Source organism: Eumetopias jubatus, unplaced genomic scaffold (genome assembly GCF_037043125.1).
Source record: "Eumetopias jubatus isolate StellerSeaLion01/CBP00866 unplaced genomic scaffold, mEumJub1_p1.0 scaffold_13, whole genome shotgun sequence".
Taxonomy (NCBI): domain Eukaryota; kingdom Metazoa; phylum Chordata; class Mammalia; order Carnivora; family Otariidae; genus Eumetopias; species Eumetopias jubatus.
In genome coordinates this window covers 58,626,784-58,648,410 of record NW_028274819.1, presented here as the reverse complement: position 1 = coordinate 58,648,410, position 21,627 = coordinate 58,626,784, and positions in this window count along the sequence as shown.

Here is a 21,627-nt window from a genome sequence, read left to right as displayed (position 1 = left end):
CATTTACTGCTCTGATGATAATTCACTTTAGCAAGAGCTATGTAGAAAACTTAGTCTTTTGGACTTTGATTAGAGATTTTATTTTACTTTTTTTATAGTATGTTTAGAGATTTTAATATATGTTGTCATTAAAAAGACTTTGGACATTGTTTTGGTTAGAGAGCAAAAGCAGAATAAACCCAATTAATTACTTTTAATCGAGTATTTCACATCACATAAATCAATCTCTATTTTCAGAAACAAGAAATCACTAATTAATCTCCTAATCCCTTCAGCAAAAATGTTTGTTGATATGGGTGACAGAGCCGCATCTTGCAAATCCAGATCTCAAAATTCCAATTTTCAAGATCAGTGTCTTCATGAGAATGACTCTTAAACAGGTTAAGAAGATAAGAGTCTGGCTTCCCCTGCAACTTTGGTCCAATTTTAACCACTTTGCTTCTAGGCATTACAGAGGTATTCTGGCCAGGAAAAAATACAAACTTATTTTAGAGTGACCAAATAGTTACTAAGGGAAAATTCTTTACAGAGGAAATTCAGTTGATAAAGGCAGAAGAATGATGGATTTAGAAAATCACCAATTTGCAACCCCTAATGAATTTTAATAGACAAGGAATATAAAAATGTGGAAGACTGATGGTAAATTTATAAACCCACTGACCGACCAATTTTAACATCACCCAAAGTGAAACAGCTATACATTATATGCCTCAAGTACAGAGCAACACTGGGCGCCTGGGTGGCTCAGTTGTTAAGTGTCTGCCTTCGGCTCAGGTCATGATCCCAGGGTCCTGGGATCGAGCCCCGCATCGGGCTCCCTGCTCCGCGGGAAGCCTGCTTCTCCCTCTCCCACTCTCCCTGCTTTTGTTCCTTCTCTCGCTGTGTCTCTCTCTGTCAAATACATAAAATCTTTAAAAAGAAAAAAAGTACAGAGCAACACTCATGCAGTATTTTGTCTAAGAAAAAAAATAAGCTAAATCTAATCAAACGTTTATTTTTTTTTTTAAGATTTTATTTATGGGGTGCCTGGGTGGCTCAGTCATTAAGTGTCTGCCTTCAGCTCAGGTCATGATCTCAGGGTCCTGGGATCGAGCCCCGCATTGGGTTCCCTGCTCAGTGGGAGGCCTGCTTCTCCCTCTCCCACTCCCCCTGCTTGTATTCCCTCTCTCGCTGTGTGTCTCTCTATCAAATAAATAAAATCTTAAAAAAAAAAGATTTTATTTGAGAATGAGCACAAGTGGGGGAAGGGCAGAGGGAGAAACAGACTCCCCACTGAGCAGGGAGCCATACATGGGGCTGGATCCCAGAACCCTGGGATCATGACCTGAGCCAAAGGCAGACACTTAAGCAACTGAGCCACCCAGGTGCCCCTCTAATCAAACATTTAAACGTAACTATCAATTTACAGGAAATGCGGGGGGATAGAGGAACAAGTTAAATGACACCAGGTAAAAGCAATCAGCCAAATTCAGAGTGTGGGACATTCTACAGAACAAATGACTTGGCTCTCTAAAAATCAATGACTCTGTCAGCTAGGAGGGCCTAGAAGTTAGGACACCCCAGTAGCAATGAGCACACCTAGTGTCCAGATCTTGGTTTCTAATTACATTCTCTAATAAAAGGAACCAGGCCCTCCTTGGAGAAAATGCTGATTCAAGGACTGGGACAGGAAGCAGAATGAGCCTGGAGCATCTTGCAATGCCAGGAAGTAAGAAAGTCCCTAAAATTTAAAAAAAAAAAAATAGTAAAAATTAAAAGATGGAGGTATGTCAAAGGGACACAGGAGACAACTGAAAGCTGGCCCAAACTAGACAGTTTGAACAACAGGATAGAGTAGCATTGGATTATAACTCCAAGTATAAAGCAAATATCCACGAAGCCATACTTTTATACATAAATAATTGAATAAGGAGGCTGAGCACAGCTCTTTGCTTGTTAAGTATGGACTGTGCATATTGACATCTTTCAAAGAGAGTAGTATGGAAAGGTGTGGTGGGAAGATGAGAAATTTTGCAGTGGAAAAACCTGACAAACACTACCTTAGCTAGATGATCAAAGTTAATATCAACAGTGATGTCATGTTGATAGTGTGTACCCTTGAAAGGGTGTAATGAGAATGGCACTTTTGTGGTTTTTCCTTTCCAAAACACAAAACCCCAATATAATCATGAGAAAAACATCAGAGAAATCCCACCTTAGGGACATTCTACAAAATGTTCCTACTGATGCTCCTCAAAATTGCCAAAGTTATAAAAGAGAAGTCTGAGAAACTCATAGCCAAGAGGAGCCTAAGGAGATAATGATGACTAAATGTAATGTAGTGTCTTGGGGTGCCTGGTTGGCTCAGTTGGAGAAGCATGTGACTCTTGATCTCAGGGTTGTGAGTTAAGAGATTACTTAAATAAATGCATTTAAAAAATAATAAATGTAATGTCTTGGATGGGATCTTTGGACAGCTAAAGGACATTAGATAAAAATTAGGGAAATCTGAATAAAATAGTAACACTAATATTGGTTCATTAATTATGACATGTTTCATAGTAATGTAAGATGTTAATAGGGAAAACTGTGGGGCATGTAGGAACTCTCTGAACTATGTTTGCAACTTTTCTGTAAATCTAACTTTTAAAAAAAAGGTTTTATTTGAGAGAGCAAGAGAGAGAGAGCACGAGGGCGGGGGCGGGCAGAGGCAGAGGGAGAAGCCGACTTTGTGCTGAGCAGGGAGCCCAATGTGGGGCTCCATCCCAGGACCCCAGGGTCATGACCTGAGCCAAACGCAGATGCTTAATTGACTGAACCACCCAGGACCCCTATTTTTGTTTATTAATCTATAACTAAAATAAAAAGTTTACTAAAAATAAATAAAATAATATCACATACACAGAATAGAAAAAATAGGAGTTGCTGTTAAAAAAAAATTTTTTTTTTTTTTAGTAGAATTGAAACACCAGGTGGTTTCAGAAGAGCCCAAGTTGGCACTTGTGATTCTAGCAATGACAATGATGTAGGAAAGACGTTAGGGTTCGAAGCCGATGTCCAAGAAAGAATTCTTGAGACATCTTTGGTGCAAAAAGGTGGTTTTATTACAGCACGGGGACAGGACCCGTGGGCAGAAAGAGCTACACCAGGGTCATGAGGAGTGGCCCGTTATATACTCTCAAGTTGGGAGGGGGTTAGGGATAGCGGAAGTCTCTAAGGAATTTTGGAAGCAAGGTTTCCAGGACCTTGAGGGGGCTAGCTATTGTTGGGAAAAGGTAATTTATTACTGTCTAATAAAACCTTAGTCATGAGACCCTTCAGATGTGTATCAGTGGGCCATATGCTTGGGGGATGATTGCCAACACATATCTTGGGGGGTTTAGAGATAAAGGAAATTTCCAAAGGAATTTTTACATGTTAAAGTAGACTTACAGGATCCTGGAGGTTGGGCGGGGTGGGGGGGATGCAGGCTAGGATTGCCTTTTGCCCTTAGCAAAGTATTAACATCAGGCAGTTGAGTCCCTAGAGGAATGTCACTCTGCCTGTTTCAAGGACTTGTCAATGGGCTGTAGGTAGTAAGGAAATTTAATAATTTTTCTTCTGCCTTTCTTTCCCACATCAAGAGTTGGTGAAAATCGCAACCATTTAGGAAGAAAACCCTCAGCACAGGACCTCTGTAGCAGTGGGGCAGGCACCTGTGGGCACCAGCAACTGCTGAGTGCTTTGGGCAGCTATCAGAAGCCTATCTATGTGGAATATAAGGAATAGTGCAGAGAACCATAGAGGAAGGGAGAGAACACTGGGAAGAAATCAGAGAGGGAGACAAACCATGAGAGACTCTGGACTCTGGAGAAACAAACTGAGGGTTACAGAAGGGAGAGGGGTAGGGGGATGGGGTAGCCAGGTGATGGGCATTAAGGAGGGCATGCGTTGTGATGAGCACTGGGTGTTATATGCACCTAATGAGTTGTTGAACACTACATCAAAAACTAATGATATACTATATGTTGGGTAATTGAACATAATTCAAAACAAAACAGCAGCAGCCTATCTGTCCTTTAAGCCCCAAGAGAACAGAGGGGTTTCTACTGAGAGGTAGAGCTGGAGCAGGCAGGAAGAAAATGGTGGTGAAGACAACTATTTTGCAAGTGTGCTTGGGGCTTAACAAAACCATTTGAGAAAAAATAAGGAAGTTTGGCTTTCCTGCAGAATGAATGGAAGCAGAGCCAAAGAATTACTGTTTTGTAACTGTTGTTGCAGTCCTTTATTTAGTATGAAGGATGCTGTTGCCTGAAAAACAGGAGGTCTATGGAGTAAGAACTTATTGCTAAGGTATCTACGAAGCTCTTTAAAATCTGTTAAATATAAAATATAAAAATATATAAAATATGCACACACACACACACACACACACACACACCTGAAATGTAATTTAATGACCTGAGTCAAAGAGTGTATTTTTTTAAATATAAAGGTTAAAACTAAAGTTAGTACACAGGTGCCAGAAATCCCTTTCATTATACCTAATCTATTAGAAATAGAAACCTCAACCAACTGGTTTTTCAACTTCCTTTTGTCTTTAATGATGGGACGGGTGGTTTGGACATATGCCTAAATTTCTGCTTTTGAATTTAACTGGACAATCCTGATTCTTACCAGGATTATCAACTCTTTGAATTCTAGTTATGTAGTACCTCTTTCTGAATTTCACTCCACCTAACTTCCTATTTACTGTTCCCTTTCTGGGGCTCAACTGGCTATTTCATCTTTACTCAGCTTCTCTTATAGTGTGTATTATGACTGGCTCTTACATGTTAAAAGTGAGCTTTGCATTTTTTTAGTAGGATAATTCTTCCCTTATCTCTAGATGTGAAAAAAATCTAACTGGATCTATCAAGATAGATCTTAACACCAGAACAAAGACTTGTTCAATGAAGATTATGGACAGAATGACTAACAGGCTTTTATCACCATGGAGTCTTCATTCATTCAACAAGTATTTATTCGAGAATTAGTTAGATGCCAGCTCTGTAACACAGCAGTGGATAAATACTATCCCTTTACTCTTGGTGCTTAAGCTAATGAGAAAGGATACTATAAAGTGGTGTTTAAGCATTAAGCATATTAAGATAGGAGAATATTGGGCTGTCATCCCTAAAACGGTGTTTTGTTTTTTTTTAAAGATTTTATTTATTTGACAGAGACACAGTGAGAGCAGGAACACAAGCAGGAGGAGTGGGAGAGGGAGAAGCAGGCTTCCCGCCCAGCAGGGAGCCCAATGTGGGACTCGATCCCAGGACCTTGGGATCATGACCTGAGCTGAAGGCGGATACTTAACGACTGAACCACCCAGGCGCCCCTGGTTTTTTAATCTTTTAGGTGGGGGAAGTCACAGATTCCTTGCATTTGATCAATGTCATAGACCCTTGCCCCAGAAAAGAAACATACTCCCAAAATCTTGCCAATTAATTTCAAGTTATTTCTGGATCTTTTGAAGCCTTTCCATGAACTCTGGGTTTAGAATTCCTACCCTAAATGATAAACACCAAAATTAGATGAAACCAGAAGAAGCAGAAATCCTAAGGTATATGAAGGGGAAGATAGTAGATTAAGTGCTGAGGAGTAAGAGCAGCAAGAATGAAAAATAAGTTTCCACAGCTTTATCTTAATGTGTTATCTCCAGCTAACATAATTAATGTTTCCTGGAACAATCCACTATGGAGGACCCAGTGCCCCACCAAGTGAACCTTGCCCTCCTACACGAGAACAGTTTAAGAAGCTACCAGTTCCTTCACCTTTGCTCTAGGGCAACATAATGGATGGAAAGAGGTGTTACAAATGAAAACTAAGCAGGGTAAAGGGGATGAACAATTACTGGGGTTTTGTGTGTCTGTGCTATCTTATATAATTATACAGAATGTCAAGGAAGCCTTTTCTGTTAAGGTGATACTTGAGAAAATTTTAGAAGTAGGGGAGCAAACCATGTGGTTTTCTGGGAGAGCCTTTCAGACAAAGGGAGCAGCAAAAGGAAGGAGACGAGAGGGCAGAACAGAGTGAGTAAGGCCGGACAGTGAGGGGAAATGGGGTCAGAGAGGGAGTAGCAGTATGTGTGTCAGGTCCCCAGGGTAGGGGTGAAAGGATCAGGGATGAGGGATAAGCAGAATATGAGGGGACCAGACTCTGACGGGATTATAGAATGAATGCTGTTAGTAATGGGAGAACTGCTCAGTGAAACCCAGTAGGAGGTGTTTTGCATTGCTATACCCACAACAGCACAAATGCTGAAGTGGAGGAGTGGTTATCCCCGCCATATTGGATAATGCAGAGAGGCTTACCAAGCATTGCCTTACCAAGGTAAGTGTCCAGGTGTGTAAATGTGGACACCCCCTTTCTGTGTGTGTGTGAGGGGGTGGGGACAGGGTGGAGTCAGGAAACTGAAAGAACAATGGGGAAAATACTTAGGGAAGTGGGTAGAAAACAGAAGACTGGATATCTTCAGTGGGAAGAGGTCAGAAATAGAGGAAAAGGGTCAGGAAAGAAGGGAAGGGTTAACTGGGTGTTACACGCAAACAATGAAGCATGGAACACTACATCAAAAACTAATGATGTAATGTATGGTGATTAACATAACATGATTAAAAAAAAGGGAAGGGAATAGGAGCTAATACTTATCAAATGCCCACAATTTGCCAGGCTCTTTACATATATATTTTAATTTGGTTTAAAAGCAACAGTATGAGATGGGTGTCATTGTCCCCATCTTATAGGTAAGAAAATTCAGGCCCAAAAAAGTAATTGACAAGGTGTTATACTGCTAGTAAACAGGAGGAGGGGCAATTTTATTATTTTGTCTTCAGTTATTACCTATTTTCTTATGTTGCCGTATTGATTCACTCCTAATATTATATTTGGAGAAACAAAATGATGTTACAGTTAGGAAGACAACAAAAGTGGCAGACAGGGTTAGAATTTTGCTTTTGAGCTCTCCTCACTGTTGAATTACACACCTGGCCTTACAAAAAATGCCACACGATGGCAGCATCTTACTTGTTGGTTTGGGGACCACTTATGTTCCATAGACAACTGTTTCAGTATAAAAATATTGAATAAAAAGTGATGTATCAGTTATAGTCCATGTTTAGAAACTCACCCATCTTGCCCAGAAGTACTTGTCGAGAAATAGAGTAAAAGTGCATAAGTTCACAGAAATACACCCATTCATAAGCATTAGGATCTTACATTTGCCTCCAGGTAAGCCAGGATAAAAGAAATGATTTCCAGGGCTGTGTGGGAGTAATGGGAAATGGTAGAATGTAGTGGTCAAGTTTTCATTTGGGACATCAGAGAGATATATGTTAAAATTCTAGCTTTGACACTTAGCTACATGGTATTGGGCAAATAAAAATCTTTCTTTTTTTAAAATAATTTTTATTGTTATGTTAATCACCATACATTACATCATTAGTTTTTGATGTAGTGTTCCATGATTCATTGTTTGTGCATAACACCCAGTGCTCCACGCAGAATGCGCCCTCTTTAATACCCATCACCAGGCTAACCCACCCCCCCCTCTAGAACCCTCAGTTTGTTTTTCAGAGTCCATCGTCTCTCATGGTTCGTCTCCCCCTCCGACTTACTCCCCTTCATTCTTCCCCTCCTGCTAAGATCTTCTTCTTCTTTTTTTCTTAACATATATTGCGTTATTTGTTTCAGAAGTACAGATCCGTGATTCAACAGTCTTGCACAATTCACAGTGCTCACCATAGCACATACCCTCCCCAATGTCTGTCACCCAGCCACCCAATCCCTCCCACCCCCCACCACTCCAGCAACCCTCAGTTTATTTCCTGAGATTAAGAATTCCTCATATCAGTGAGGTCATATGATACCTGTCTTTCTCTGATTGACTTATTTCACTCAGCATAACACCCTCCAGTTCCATCCACGTCATTGCAAATGGCAAGATCTCATTCCTTTTGATGGCTGCATAATATTCCATTGTGTATATATACCACTTCTTCTTTATCCATTCACCTGTCGATGGACATCTTGGCTCTTTCCACAGTTTGGCTATTGTGGACATTGCTGCTATAAACATTGGGGTGCACGTACCCCTTCGGATCCCTACATTTGTATCTTTGGGGTAAATACCCAGTAATGCAATTGCTGGATCATATGGTAGCTCTATTTTCAACTGTTTGAGGAACCTCCATACTGTTTTCCAGAGTGGTTGCACCAGCTTGCATTCCCACCAATAGTGTAGGAGGGTTCCCCTTTCTCCACATCCCCGCCAACATCTGTCGTTTCCTGACTTGTTAATTTTAGCCATTCTGACAGGTGTGAGGTGGTATCTCATGGAGGTTTTGATTTGGATTTCCCTGATGCCGAGCGATGTTGAACACTTTCTCATGTGTCTATTGGCCATTTGGATGTCTTCTTTGGAAAAATGTCTGTTCAGGTCTTCTGCCCATTTCTTGATTGGATCATTTGTTCTTTGGGTGTTGAGTTTGAGAAGTTCTTTATAGATTTTGGATACTAGCCCTTTATCGGATATGTCATTTGCAAATATTTTCTCCCATTCTGTCGGTTGTCTTTTGGTTTTGTGGACTGTTTCTTTTGCTGTGCAAAAGCTTTTTATCTTGATGAAATCCCAATAGTTCATTTTTGCCCTTGCTTCCCTTGCCTTTGGCGATGTTTCTAGGAAGAAGTTGCTGCGGCTGAGGTCGAAGAGGTTGCTGCCTGTGTTCTCCTTTAGGATTTTGGTGGACTCCTGTCTCACGTTTAGGTCTTTCAACCATTTGGAGTCTATTTTTGTGTGTGGTGTAAGGAAATGGTCCAGTTTCATTCTTCTGCATGTGGCTGTCCAATTTTCCCAACACCATTTGTTGAAGAGACTGTCTTTTTGCCATTGGACATTCTTTCCTGCTTTGTCAAAGATGAGTTGACCATAGAGTTGAGGGTCCATTTCTGGGCTCTCGATTCTGTTCCATTGATCTATGTGTCTGTTTTTGTGCCAGTACCATACTGTCCTGATGGTTACAGCTTTGTAATAGAGCTGGAAGTCCGGAATTGTGATGCCGCCAGCTTTGCTTTTCTTTTTCAATATTCCTCTGGCTATTCGGGGTCTCTTCCGGTTCCATACAAATTTTAGGATTGTTTGTTCCATTTCTTTGAAAAAGGTGGATGGTATTTTGATGGGGATTGCATTGAATGTGTAGATTGCTCTAGGTAGCATTGACATCTTCACAATGTTTGTTCTTCCAATCCATGAGCATGGAACGTTTTTCCATTTCTTTGTGTCTTCTTCAATTTCTTTCATGAGTATTTTATAATTTTCTGAGTACAGATCCTTTGCCTCTTTGGTTAAATTTATTCCTAGGTATCTTATGGTTTTGGGTGCAATTGTAAATGGGATCGACTCCTTGATTTGTCTCTCTTCTGTCTTGTTGTTGGTGTATAGGAATGCCACTGATTTTGTGCATTGATTTTATATCCTGCTACTTGACTGAATTCCTGTATGAGTTCTAGCAGTTTTGGGGTGGAGTCTTTTGGGTTTTCCACATACAGTATCATATCATCTGCAAAGAGTGAGAGTTTGACTTCCTCTTTGCCGATTTGGATGCCTTTGATTTCTTTTTGTTGTCTGATTGCTGTGGCTAGGACTTCTAAATACTATGTTGAAGAGCAGTGGTGAGAGTGGACATCCCTGCCACGTTCCTGACCTTAGGGGAAAAACTCTCAGCTTTTCCCCATTGAGAATGATATTCGCTGTAGGTTTTTCATAGATGGCTTTTATGATATTGAGGTATGTACCCTCTATCCCTATCCTCTGAAGAGTTTTGATCAAGAAAGGATGTTGTACTTTGTCAAATGCTTTTTCTGCATCTATTGAGAGGATCCTGATTCTTGTTCTTTCTTTTGTTAATGTATTGTATCACGTTGATTGATTTGCGGATGTTGAACCAGCCTTGCAGCCCAGGGATAAATCCCACTTGGTCATGGTGAATAATCCTTTTAATGTACTGTTGGATCCTATTGGCTAGTATTTGGGTGAGAATTTTTGCATCCATGTTCATCAAGGATATTGGTCTGTCATTCTCCTTTTTGATGGGGTCTTTGGTTTTGGGATCAAGGTAATGCTGGCCTCATAAAATGAGTTTGGAAGTTTTCCTTCCATTTCTATTTTTTGGAACAGTTTCAGGAGAATAGGTATTAATTCTTCTTTAAATGTCTGATAGAATTCCCCTGGGAAGCCATCTGGCCCTGGGCTTTTGTTTCTTGGGAGATTTTTGCTGACTGCTTCAATTTCCTTAGTGGTTATAGGTCTGTTCAGGTTTTCTATTTCTTCCTGGTTCAATTTTGGTAGTTGATACATCTCTAGGAATGCACCCATTTCTTCCAGGTTATCTAATTTGCTGGCATAGAGTTGCTCATAATATGTTCTTATAATTGTTTGTATTTCTTTGGTGTTGGTTGTGATCTCTCCTCTTTCATTCATGATTTTGTTGATTTGGGTCATTTCTCTTTTCTTTTTGATCAGTCTGGCCAGGGGTTTATCAATCTTGTTAATTCTTTCAAAGAACCAGCTCCTAGTTTCATTGATCTGTTCTACTGTTCTTTTGGTTTCTAGTTCATTGATTTTTGCTCTGATCTTTATGATTTCTCTTCTCCTGCTGGATTTAGGCTTTATTTGCTGTTCTTTCTCCAGCTCCTTTAGGTGTAGGGTTAGGTTGTGTATTTGAGACCTTTCTTGTTTCTTGAGAAAGGCTTGTATTGCTATATACTTTCCTCTCAGGACTGCCTTTGCTGTATCCCAAAGATTTTGAACAGTTGTGTTTTCATTTTCATTGGTTTCCATGAATTTTTTTAATTCTTCTTTAATTTCCTGGTTGACCCATTCATTCTTTAGTAGGATGCTCTTTAGCCTCCATCTATTTGAGTTCTTTCCGACTTTCCTCTTGTGCTTGAGTTCTAGTTTCAAAGCATTGTGGTCTGAAAATATGCAGGGAATGATCCCAATCTTTTGGTACCGGTTGAGACCTGATTTGTGACCTAGGATGTGATCAATTCTGGAGAATGTTCCATGGGCACTAGAGAAGAATGCGTATTCTGTTGCTTTGGGATGGAATGTTCTGAATATGTCTATAAAGTCCATTTGGTCCAGTGTTTCATTTAAAGTCTTTATTTTGTTGTTGATCTTTTGCTTAGATGATCTGTCCATTTCAGTTAGGGGGGTGTTAAAGTCCCCCACTATTATTGTATTGTTGTCAATGTGTTTCTTTGCTTTTGTTATTAATTGCCTTATATAATTGGCTGCTCCCACGTTAGGGGCATAGATATTTACAATTGTTAGATCTTCTTGTTGGATAGACCCTTTAAGTAGGATATAGTGTCCTTCTTCATCTCTTATTACAGTCTTTGGTTTAAAATCTAATTTGTCTGATATAAGGATTGCCACCCCAGCTTTCTTTTGGTGTTCATTAACATGGTAAATGGTTTCCCACCCCTTCACTTTCAATCTGGGGGTGTCTTTGGGTCTAAAATGAGTCTCTTGCAGACAGCATATCGATGGGTCTTGTTTTTTAATCCAATCTGATAGCCTGTGTCTTTTGATTGGGGCATTTAACCCATTTACATTCAGGGTAACTATTGAAAGGTATGAATTTAGTGCCATTGTATTGCTTGTAAGGTGACTGTTACTGTATATTGTCTGTGTTCCTTTCTGATCTATGCTGCTTTTAGGCTCTCTTTTTGCTTAGAGGACCTCTTTCAATACTTCTTTTTGGGCTGGTTTTGTGTTTGCAAATTCCTTTAATTTTTGTTTCTCCTGGAAGCTTTTTATCTCCCCTTCTATTTTCAAAGATAGCCTAGCTGGATATAGTATTCTTGGCTGCATATTTTTCTCGTTTAGTGCTCTGAAGATATCATGCCAGTCCTTTCTGGCCTGCCAGGTCTCTGTGGGTAGGTCTGTTGCCAATCTAATGTTTCTACCAGTGTAGGTTACATATCTCTTCTCCCGAGCTGCTTTCAGGATTTTCTCTTTGTCTCTGAGACTCGTAAGTTTTACTATTAGATGTCGGGGTGTTGACCTGTTTTTATTGATTTTGAGAGGGGTTCTCTGTGCCTCCTGGATTTTGATGCCTGTTTCCTTCCCCACATTAGGGAAGTTCTCTGCTATTATTTGCTCCAATATACCTTCTGCCCCTCTCTTTCTTCTTCTTCTGGGATCCCAATTATTCTAATGTTGTTTCATCTTATCGTATCACTTATCTCTCGAATTCTGCCCTCGTGATCCTGTAGTTTTTTATCTCTCTTTTTCTCAGCCTCTTTATTGTCCATCATTTGGTCTTCTATATCGCTGATTCTTTCTTCTGCCTCATTTATCCTAGCAGTTAGTGCCCTCATTTTTGATTGCACCTCATTAATAGCCTTTTTGATTTCGACTTGGTTAGATTTTAGTTCTTTTATTTCTCCAGAAAGCGTTTCTCTAATAACTTCCACACTTTTTTCAAGCCCAGCTAGTTTCTTTAAAGTCATGCTTCTGAACTCTAGGTCCGACATCGTACTAATGTCTGTATTGAGTAGGTCCCTGGCAGACGGTACTACCTCTTGTTCTTTTTGCTGAGGTGATTTTTTTCGTCTTGTCATTTTGTCCAGAGGAGAACAGATGAATGAGAGAACAGAATGCTAACAGGTTTACAACGTCCCCAGCAAATATACTGTATACAAATCAGAAAAGACCTGAAACCAGGGGACAAGAAAGGGAAAGAAAGAAAAGAGAGAAAAAAAAAGGAAAAAGAAAAAGATAAAAACAAACAAAAACAGAACAAAACAAAAAAAAACAGAATATGATCAAATATGGTGAGGCTAGTGCATAGATCAGTGCCACACACTAGCTTTTAGGCATATTTTGGTCTGTTAGAAGAAAGTGCCTGCTAAAATTTTAAAGGAAGAAAGACTTATATATGTACAAAATAAGGGTTCATACAATGAAGGGATGGCAGATGACTGTAAAGATGAAAATTATAAAAGATTGTATAAAAGGAATTGATAAGATAAGAAGTTTTTTAAAAAGAAAGAAGAAGATTTAAAAAGAAAAAGAAAAAAGAAAAAAAAAGGGAGAGAATGTGATCAGGCAGGAGAATAGAACAAAGCCATACACTAGTGATTTAGGGTATATTTTGATCTGTTAGAAGAAACTGTGTCTCAAAATTTTAAAGAGAGAACAACTTATATATATATATGCCAAAAATAAGGGTAACTACTATGAAGGGATAAAAATATGACTAAAAATGAAAAATAAAAAATGTTTTTTTTAAAAAAGGGATTGATAAGATGTCTGAAAAGGAGAAAAAGAAAAAATAAAAAAAACAGTTAAAAAATTAACTTTGAAAAACTAATGAATTATGGTAAAAAAGCCATGAATTCTATGCGCAGTATTCCCCTAGCGCTGGAGTTCTCCCGTTCTCCTTGATTGGTAAACTTGGTCTTGGCTTGCTGGCTGTTCGTCCTGATCTTCTGGGGGAGGGGCCTGTTGCCATGGTTCCCAAATGTCTTTGCCGGAGGCGGAATTGCCCTGCCCTTGTGAGTCCGGGCTAAGCAAGCTGCTCCGGTTTGCTCTCAGGAGCTTTTGTTCCCTGCAAGCTCTCGGTACAGCTTTGGAGGACCAGGGTGAAAATGGTGGCCTCCCAATCTCCGCCCGGAGGAGCCGAGAACTTGGGGCCCCGCTCCGCAGTGTGCCCCCAGAGAAAAGCAGTCACTCCCGTCTCCCTGGTCTCCAGCCGCACTCCGCGCTCACCCGGCCTGTGACCGAGCATTTCTATGTCTGGCACCCGACCCCATGTGGAGTCTCCAAACCCAGCAGATCCCTGTGGTGCACTTCCACGCCGCTCCTCCCAGGGGAGGGAGGGGAGTCTCCCCGGCTCTGCCGCTTGTTGGGTCCCTGCTGCAGGAGCAGTGGCCCGACTGGGCCGCGGATCACAGTTTATGGCAACCCCGAGCTGAGAGCCCGCGCCCCGGCTCCGTCTCTGCAGCCAGCTTCTCCGCTCCAATACCTGGGAGCTCTACCGCACTCAGGCACCCCCGGTCTGTCTGTGACCCCGAGTGTCCTGAGACCACACTGTCCCGCGAGGGTTCCATCCCCCGCTTAGCCACTGGAGCGACGTCCCTCAGCGGAGCCGACTTCTAAAAGTTCCGATTTTGTGCTCCGCGGCTCCACCGGTCTCGCCAGAAGCGGCCAACGGAGGCCCCCTCCCCCGCCGTCTATCCTCCTGAATATCGCCTGGGATTCACTTCTCCGCACGTCCTACCTTCCAGAAAGTGGTCGCTTTTCTGTTCAGAGTGTTGTTACTATTCTTATCTTCGATCTCCTGTTGAGTTCGTAGGTGTTCAGAATGGTTTGATCCCTATTCAGCTGAATTCCTGAGACCAGATGAAATCCAGGTCTCCTACTCTTCCGCCATCTTGCTCCACCCCCCAATAAAAATCTTTCTAAACTTATTTCTTCATCTGTAAAATCTCTACCCCTTGGGTTTATTGCGAATATTAAATAGCTCACAAAAAGCTCTTGGTGAATGCTTGACACTTACCACTTAATACATCGTATCCATTGGTGAAATTGATGTGATTTGAAGTTGCGTTCTTGAGCAAATGGCTAAGAAAGAATTCTTGAGATGTTTTTGGTGCAAAAAGGTGGTTTTATTATAGCACGGGGATAGGACCCGTGGGCAGAAAGAGCTGTACCTGCAGGTGTGAGGGGTGACTGATTATATATTTTAAGTTTTGTGGAGGGAGGGGAGGTAGATTTAATGTAGGTTTCTAAGGAATTTTTGTATGCTGAAAGGGTCTTACAGGACCTTGAAAATTTAGCTATTGTCAAGATAAGGTTACTTTTAGTCTTTAATGAAATATAAACATTAAGGCATTAAGGCAACCGCAGACTCCTTGAATGTCACGCTCAGCATGTCTCAGGTGTCAGTGGGCTGCATGCTGTAAGAAGATTTGATTTAAACTACATTTTTCTTGCCTTTGTTTTCCTTATCATTTGCCCCCATTGAACCACTTTGACCCTTAAATCTTTAAGGTTGCTGAGGGTGGAAGGTCTTATCTTTTGTAGCTTCTTCCTGCTAAATAGAGATGTCCCTACGTATGGGTCAACATTGGTCAGTTAGGGATGTGGGAGTTACAAAAGGCAGAGGTAGCCAAATCTAAGGGAGACAACATACGTGAATCTCCTTGAGTAGAAAGGATCATCTGTCGATGTGCAGTTATTGTAGTGATGGAGTTATTGTAGTGATGAAGTCTTGGCACCAAGCAAAAAAACAATGAAGAAGACAGCATATTAGAATTAAAATGGCTCTAAGAAGGAAGTCCGGCAAAGAGACCCTTCATAGTTGGCCATAATCCTCCCCCAAGCCAGGAACTTAACCAGTCATTAAGAGAAAGGGAAGGATCTTATAAAGCCTCAGTTTGAGTATTCATATCTTTTAGTAGGCCTCTGACATTTTTATGATAATCTGGGATGTATGTATACACACCATTCTGTTTTGATAATGGCACAGGTACCTCCTTGTGCTACTGTTAGAACATCTAAAGCCATTCTCTTTTGTAGAACTGCTTTGTGCATTTGTGTGACTTCAATATTGAGTAGAGATGCTGGTTTGTGAATCACTGAGTGCCCTTATGGTGTATTTATTAAGGACTTCCACATGCCAAATTATGCTTTCTAACTCTACAGACAGAACAAAGATGGATGCTAAATGATCATACCAACGAAAGACAGATGGTGCCCATCTTTGTTTTAAATTGGGAAGATTAGCTGGGGTAGTGATAATTTCAGTAACGCACCCATGAATCCAGGCAAAACCTAAGGCTCAACGACCTATCCACCCTGGAAGAAGCCAGGGCCATAGATTAGTTCCACGTAACCAGTGGGTCCCATTTGGAGCTAGCCATCTGTTTCTAGGTCGCCTTATGCAATCCACAGCAAACCAGTGAGTAGCCTTGAGTACAGTGGTTTGAGAACCTGTTTCTAATGATAGCCAACCTAGAAGTCGTATGCTATTTGCTCAGGTATCATATGTATGATTTCTTTGTTCCCAGCATAAAAGTGCCTTTTGACTGAGCTGTCCAGGGGAGGGTGTGAGCCATAAATATGTGTCCCAAATTTGATATATACCTTCCTCAGTATAGCAATAAGTAGGGTTTCATAACTTAGGCACTTGTTAGTGGGCATCAATTTATGGGTTTGTAAAGTCAGTTAATATTTTAATAGTTTGAGGGTATGAAAAAGTTTGGTTGTGTCCTGGTAAATTCCATGTCATATTCATCGTGGGCCAAGAAGAAACATTCTGGTTAGTAATAGATTTATTACAAAACAGGGTATCATTATATATTATTTCTGAAATATAAGTATATAGAGAGTGCCAATCGTACCTTGTAAAGGGGAAACCCACCAGGGTAACCGGGATGTACTTGACATGGACAGAATTCCATGTATCCAGCAAGCTGTTTGATTTTGAAGTTCAGAGTAATGTGCCCAATTGTAAGAACAGAGAACAGAAAGAAAATATACAAACTTCATTGTCATTTGAAGAGGAGTTTGAGATGTTCTACAGGTTCACAGGAGAAAGAAGGCATGTTAGTTTGCTCATGGGTTTCCTATGGAGGAGGTAGGTTTTATTCTAGATATAGGAGTCCAGGAAGAATGCCCCTCTAATTTTACTGCAGTGGGAGTACATAATATGACCTGATATGGACCTTTGCATTTTGGATTTAAGTCCCCCACCATATTTGATTTCCAGTTTTTAAAATAAACCATGTGTCCAGGACTTACATGGGGTAGACTTTCAGTTATAGTTGTCAGGTTTGGGGAGCATGTGATCAATGTATTCATTAAGTGACTTATGATAAATCAACCTCAAGTGAATAATTTAATAGAGCATTATTATCTTCATCTAATAATAGGACCCGTGTAAGAAATGGCTTTTCAGGGGCGCCTGGGTGGCTCAGTCGTTAAGCGTCTGCCTTCAGCTCAGGTCATGATCCCAGGGTCCTGGGATCAAGCCCCGCATTGGGCTCCCTGCTCCGTGGGAAGCCTGCTTCTCCCTCTCCCACTCCTCCTGCTTGTGTTTCCTCTCTGGCTGTGTCTGCCTGTCAAATTAATAAATAAAACATATTTAAAAAAAAAAGAAATGGCTTTACATCAATAACTCAAAAGGGCTGGATCCTAGAGGTTGTTTTGGAGCAGTTCTCACTCTGACAAGTCCTTTTGGTGAGAGAGTAACCCACTTACCTGGGTTTCTAGACTAAGTTTAGTAAGGTAGCATTTTAAAATGTGATTAGCTTTCTCTACCTTTCCAGAGGATTGTGGATGCCAGGCTGAATGTAGAAAATATTTAATTTTTAAAGTCTATGCTATTTGTTGAGTTATTTGTGCAGAAGGACCGTTTTACTTTGAAGGGATCGTGGAAGGCCAAATCTAGGAATAATTTCTCATAACAAAACTTTCGTTACTTCCATGGCTTTTTCCATTTTACAAGGAAAGGCCTCGATTCAAACAGTGAAAGTATCAACCAACACTAGTAGGAATTTATAGCCTTTGCAAGGAGGCATCTGTGTGAAATCAAGCTGCCAGTCCTCTTCTGGATATGTTCCACACCTTTGGACTGGTTTTAAAAGTGGAGGAGGGCAGATTGCACCATCTGGATTTACTTATGCACAAATTACAGGATCGGCAGATCTATTTTATTGTAGCTGTTGAATTTACTCCATCAAATATATTAAATATATATAAAAATAAATATTTTAATTAAATATTCTAAGGTATTTTTGCCCAAATGAGTAGCCTGGTGTAAACCCTGTATTGCCTTCCATTGGTTAATTTGGGGTATAAAGATTTTTCCCTCATCATTAACAAGCCAGTCCTGTGCATTTTTAAAATATCCTCATTCCTGGGCTATGTGAATTTCTTGCTTTGAATAGAGTGGAGTTAGGGACTTTATTGGATTAAGACTGGTGTAAGACTTAATATTTGTTTATTCTGTGCCACCTGCTTGGCTGCACAGTCTGCCAGATTATTTCCTTTAGATTCTAAAGTTATGTCCTTTTGATGTCCTCTGAGGTGGATTACAGCTACCTCCTCAGGTAGGTGTACAGCCTCAAGGAGAGTAATTATTTCAGGCCCATATTTGATTGGGGAGTTGTGGCTTGATAATAATCCCTTTTCTTTCCAAATTGTCCCAGGAAAGCATATTTGGAGTCAGCATAAATATTAATTTTTGAGGCTTTTACCAATTGAAGAGCATGGGTAAGTGCTATTAATTCAGCCTTTTGAGCAGAAGTATTTATTGGAAGGGCTTTTGCCTCAGTGATCCTAATTAAATTAACTATAGCATATCTGGCTTTTCTTTCTCCCTTATCCAGGAAGCTACTGCCATTGGTAAACCAGTTGTCATCTGCATTTTCAATAAGGGAATCTTTTATTTTATTTATTTTTATTTTTTAGAGAGGGAGAGAGAAGGTGGGGGGCAAAGGGAGAGTGAGAACCTTAAGCAGGCTCCGCACCCAGCATGGAGCCTGACTCGGGGCTTGATCTCACAACCCTGAGATCATGACCTGAGCCAAAATCAAGACTCAGATGTTTAACTGACCGAGCCACCCACGCACCCCATTAGGGGACTCTTTTAAATCTTATCTGCTAGAATAAACAAGGTCAATAATTTCTGAGCAGTTATGTTCTAACATAGAAGTATGATGGTCAAGTCCAGGCATAAGGGTAGCTGGGTTTAAAGTTTGACAGGTTTTAAGAATTATTTCAGGTGTGTCTAAAAGCATAGCCTGGTATCTAGTAAGTCAGCCTTCCATCATCCGTTGGTGGCCTTTGGTTTCTAAGACACTTTGACCTTGATGTGGAGTCATTAGCTTAAGGATTGCCCCATAGTAAGTTTTGAAGCCTCTTCTACCAGGAACGCTATAGCAGCCACTGCTCGAAGACAAGCCAGCCACGCTTGAGCTACATTTGCAAGTGACTTTGAAAAATAGCCCACTGGCCTTGTTTCATTTCCTAACTGTGGGGTAAGAATTCCCAAAGCTTGTCCCTGTTTTTCTGCTACATATAAAGTGAAAGGTTTTTCTAAATTTGGAAAAGCCAAAGCCACAGCTGAGGAAAGTTTAGGTTTTAATGTTTGAAAGCCTGTCTGCTGGGCTTTAGTCCAGAGCAAAGGTTCTTCCTAAGGGCCTTTAATTGAAACATATAATGATTTGGCTAAGAGCCGAAATCCAGGAATCCATAGGCGGCAAAAGCCTGCCATGCCTAGCAAACTATGAGGTTGTTTCTTTGTAGCTGGAGGTCCAAGATCTATTACCTTTTTCCTGTCAGTAGACAGCATATGGTGTCCTGGTGTTAGTTCCTATCCCAAATATTGTACTTGTTGTCTATATATTTGTGCTTTTATAGGAGAGATATGATACCCTCTGTCTGCCAAGAAGTTAAGTAAAGTTCTGGAATTACTATCAGACGTTTCTTTTGTGGGGCTACAGATTAACATGTCATCCACATATCAGATTATAGTCCCTTGAGACAAGGAGATACCACGGAGGTCTTTGCTAAGTGCAGCCCCCAAAAAGCGAGGACTGTCTCTAAGTCCCTGTGGCAAGATTGTCCAGGTTAATTGAGTAGCCTGTGGGCTTGAAGGTGAGACCCATTCAAAAGCAAATAGTGGCTGTGTTTCCTCACTTAGAGGGATGCAGAAGAAGGCATCCTTTAAATCAAGTACTGTAAACCATTTGGCATCACCAGGGACCTGGGTGTATGAATTTGGCACTATGGGATGAATAGACACCACTGCCTCATTTATAGCTCTTAAATCTTGTACCATCCGATATTCTCCATTTGGCTTTTTTACTGGTAAAATTGGAGTATTATAAGGTCATTGACAAGGCTTTAAAATATCACGTTGGGGAGCCTGGGTGGCTCGGTCTGTTAAATATCTGCCTTTAGCTCAGGTCATGATCTCAGGGTCCTGGATCGAGCCCTGCATCGGGCTCCCTGCTCGGCAGGGAGTCTGCTTCTCCCTCTCCCTCTACCATTCCTTCCTGCTTATGCTCTCTCTCAAACAAATAAAATCTTTAAAAAATAAATAAAATACCGTGTTTGAGAAACTTAAAAGTGGTTGTGACCCAGCCTTTGCCTCAGGGTTGTTTTTTTATTTTATTTTATTTATTTGACAGAGAGCACAAGCAGGGGGGGCGGTGGCAGGCAGAGGGAGAGGGAGAAGCAGGCTCCCTGCTGAGCAGAGAGCCAGATGTGGGGCTTGATCCCAGGACCCTGAGATCATGACCTGAACCAAAGGCAGATGCTTAACTGACTGAGCTACCCGGGCACCCCTGCCTCAGGCTTTAAAGAGTATTGTCTTTTATGAGGTATAGTGCTTCCGTCCTTTAAGGTTACTTTAACTGGTTGGGCTTTAAGAGCCTGACCTGGGATATCACAATCCCAGACCTGTGAATTTACTTCCTTCCAGATATTAGAAGGGATATGAGGGTAAGGTTTTAATTCCCCAGATGTTAAAGAGAACAAGCCATCCTCTTCTTTAGTAAGAGCAAACCTGCTTCCTAGTTTATATATTAAGTCTTATCCAGGCAATGGATTAGGACAGGATGGAAGAACTAGAAAAACTTGAGTAACCAATTTACTTTTATATTTACAAGTTAAAGGCATTGTCTAATGGCACATTTTGCTTCTCCTTCTCTGCCAGCAATTGTATGGCTACAAAACAAGTGGGACTGGAGTGCTGACTAAGAACAGAGTAAATGGCTCCAGTATCAGTAGGAAAATTGATAAATCTACCTTCCACATCCAGGGTGACCTGGGGCACAGCCATCTTTTTTTTTAAATTTAAATTCAATTAATTAACATATAGTGTATTACTAGTTTCAGAGGTAGAGTTCAGGGATTCATCAGTCTTCTGTAACACCCAGGGCTCATTACATCCCGTGCCCTCCTCATGTCCATCACCCAGTGAGCCGATCCCCCCCACCCCTTCCCTCCGGCAACCCCTCAGTTTGTTTCCTTTGATTAAGAGTCTCTTATGGTTTGTCTCCCTCTCTGGTTTCGTCTTGTTTTATTTTTCCCTCCCTTCCCCTATGGTCCTGTTTTGTTTCTTAAATTCTACATATGAGTGAGATCATATGATAATTGTCTTTTTCTGACTTATTTCGCTTAGCATAATACCCTCTAGTTCCATCCACGTCATTGCAAATGGCAAGATTTCATTTTTTGATGGCTGAGTAGTATTCCATTGTGTGTGTGTGTGTGTGTGTGTGTGTGTGTGTGTGTGTGTGTGTGTGTGTGTGTGTATCACATCTTTATCCATTTGTCTGGATAGATATCCATTTATCTGGATAGCCTATAGACGTCTGGGTGGGGTGCAGTCATCATGATGTCAGAGGGAGCCAGATCAGCCTCAGGGCCCTGTCATGCCAGATCCTCTGGTTTCTACTCTTAAGAGGGGGGCTAGGGGGTAGAGGGAGTGAGTTCCTACCTTCCTCTCTCTCTGGAGATAAGGCCAGTCTCTTTTCCAATGTCCCCCCCCCCCCACCTTTTTTTCTTACAGACAGGACATCGCCCTGGGCGAGAGCCTTTATTTG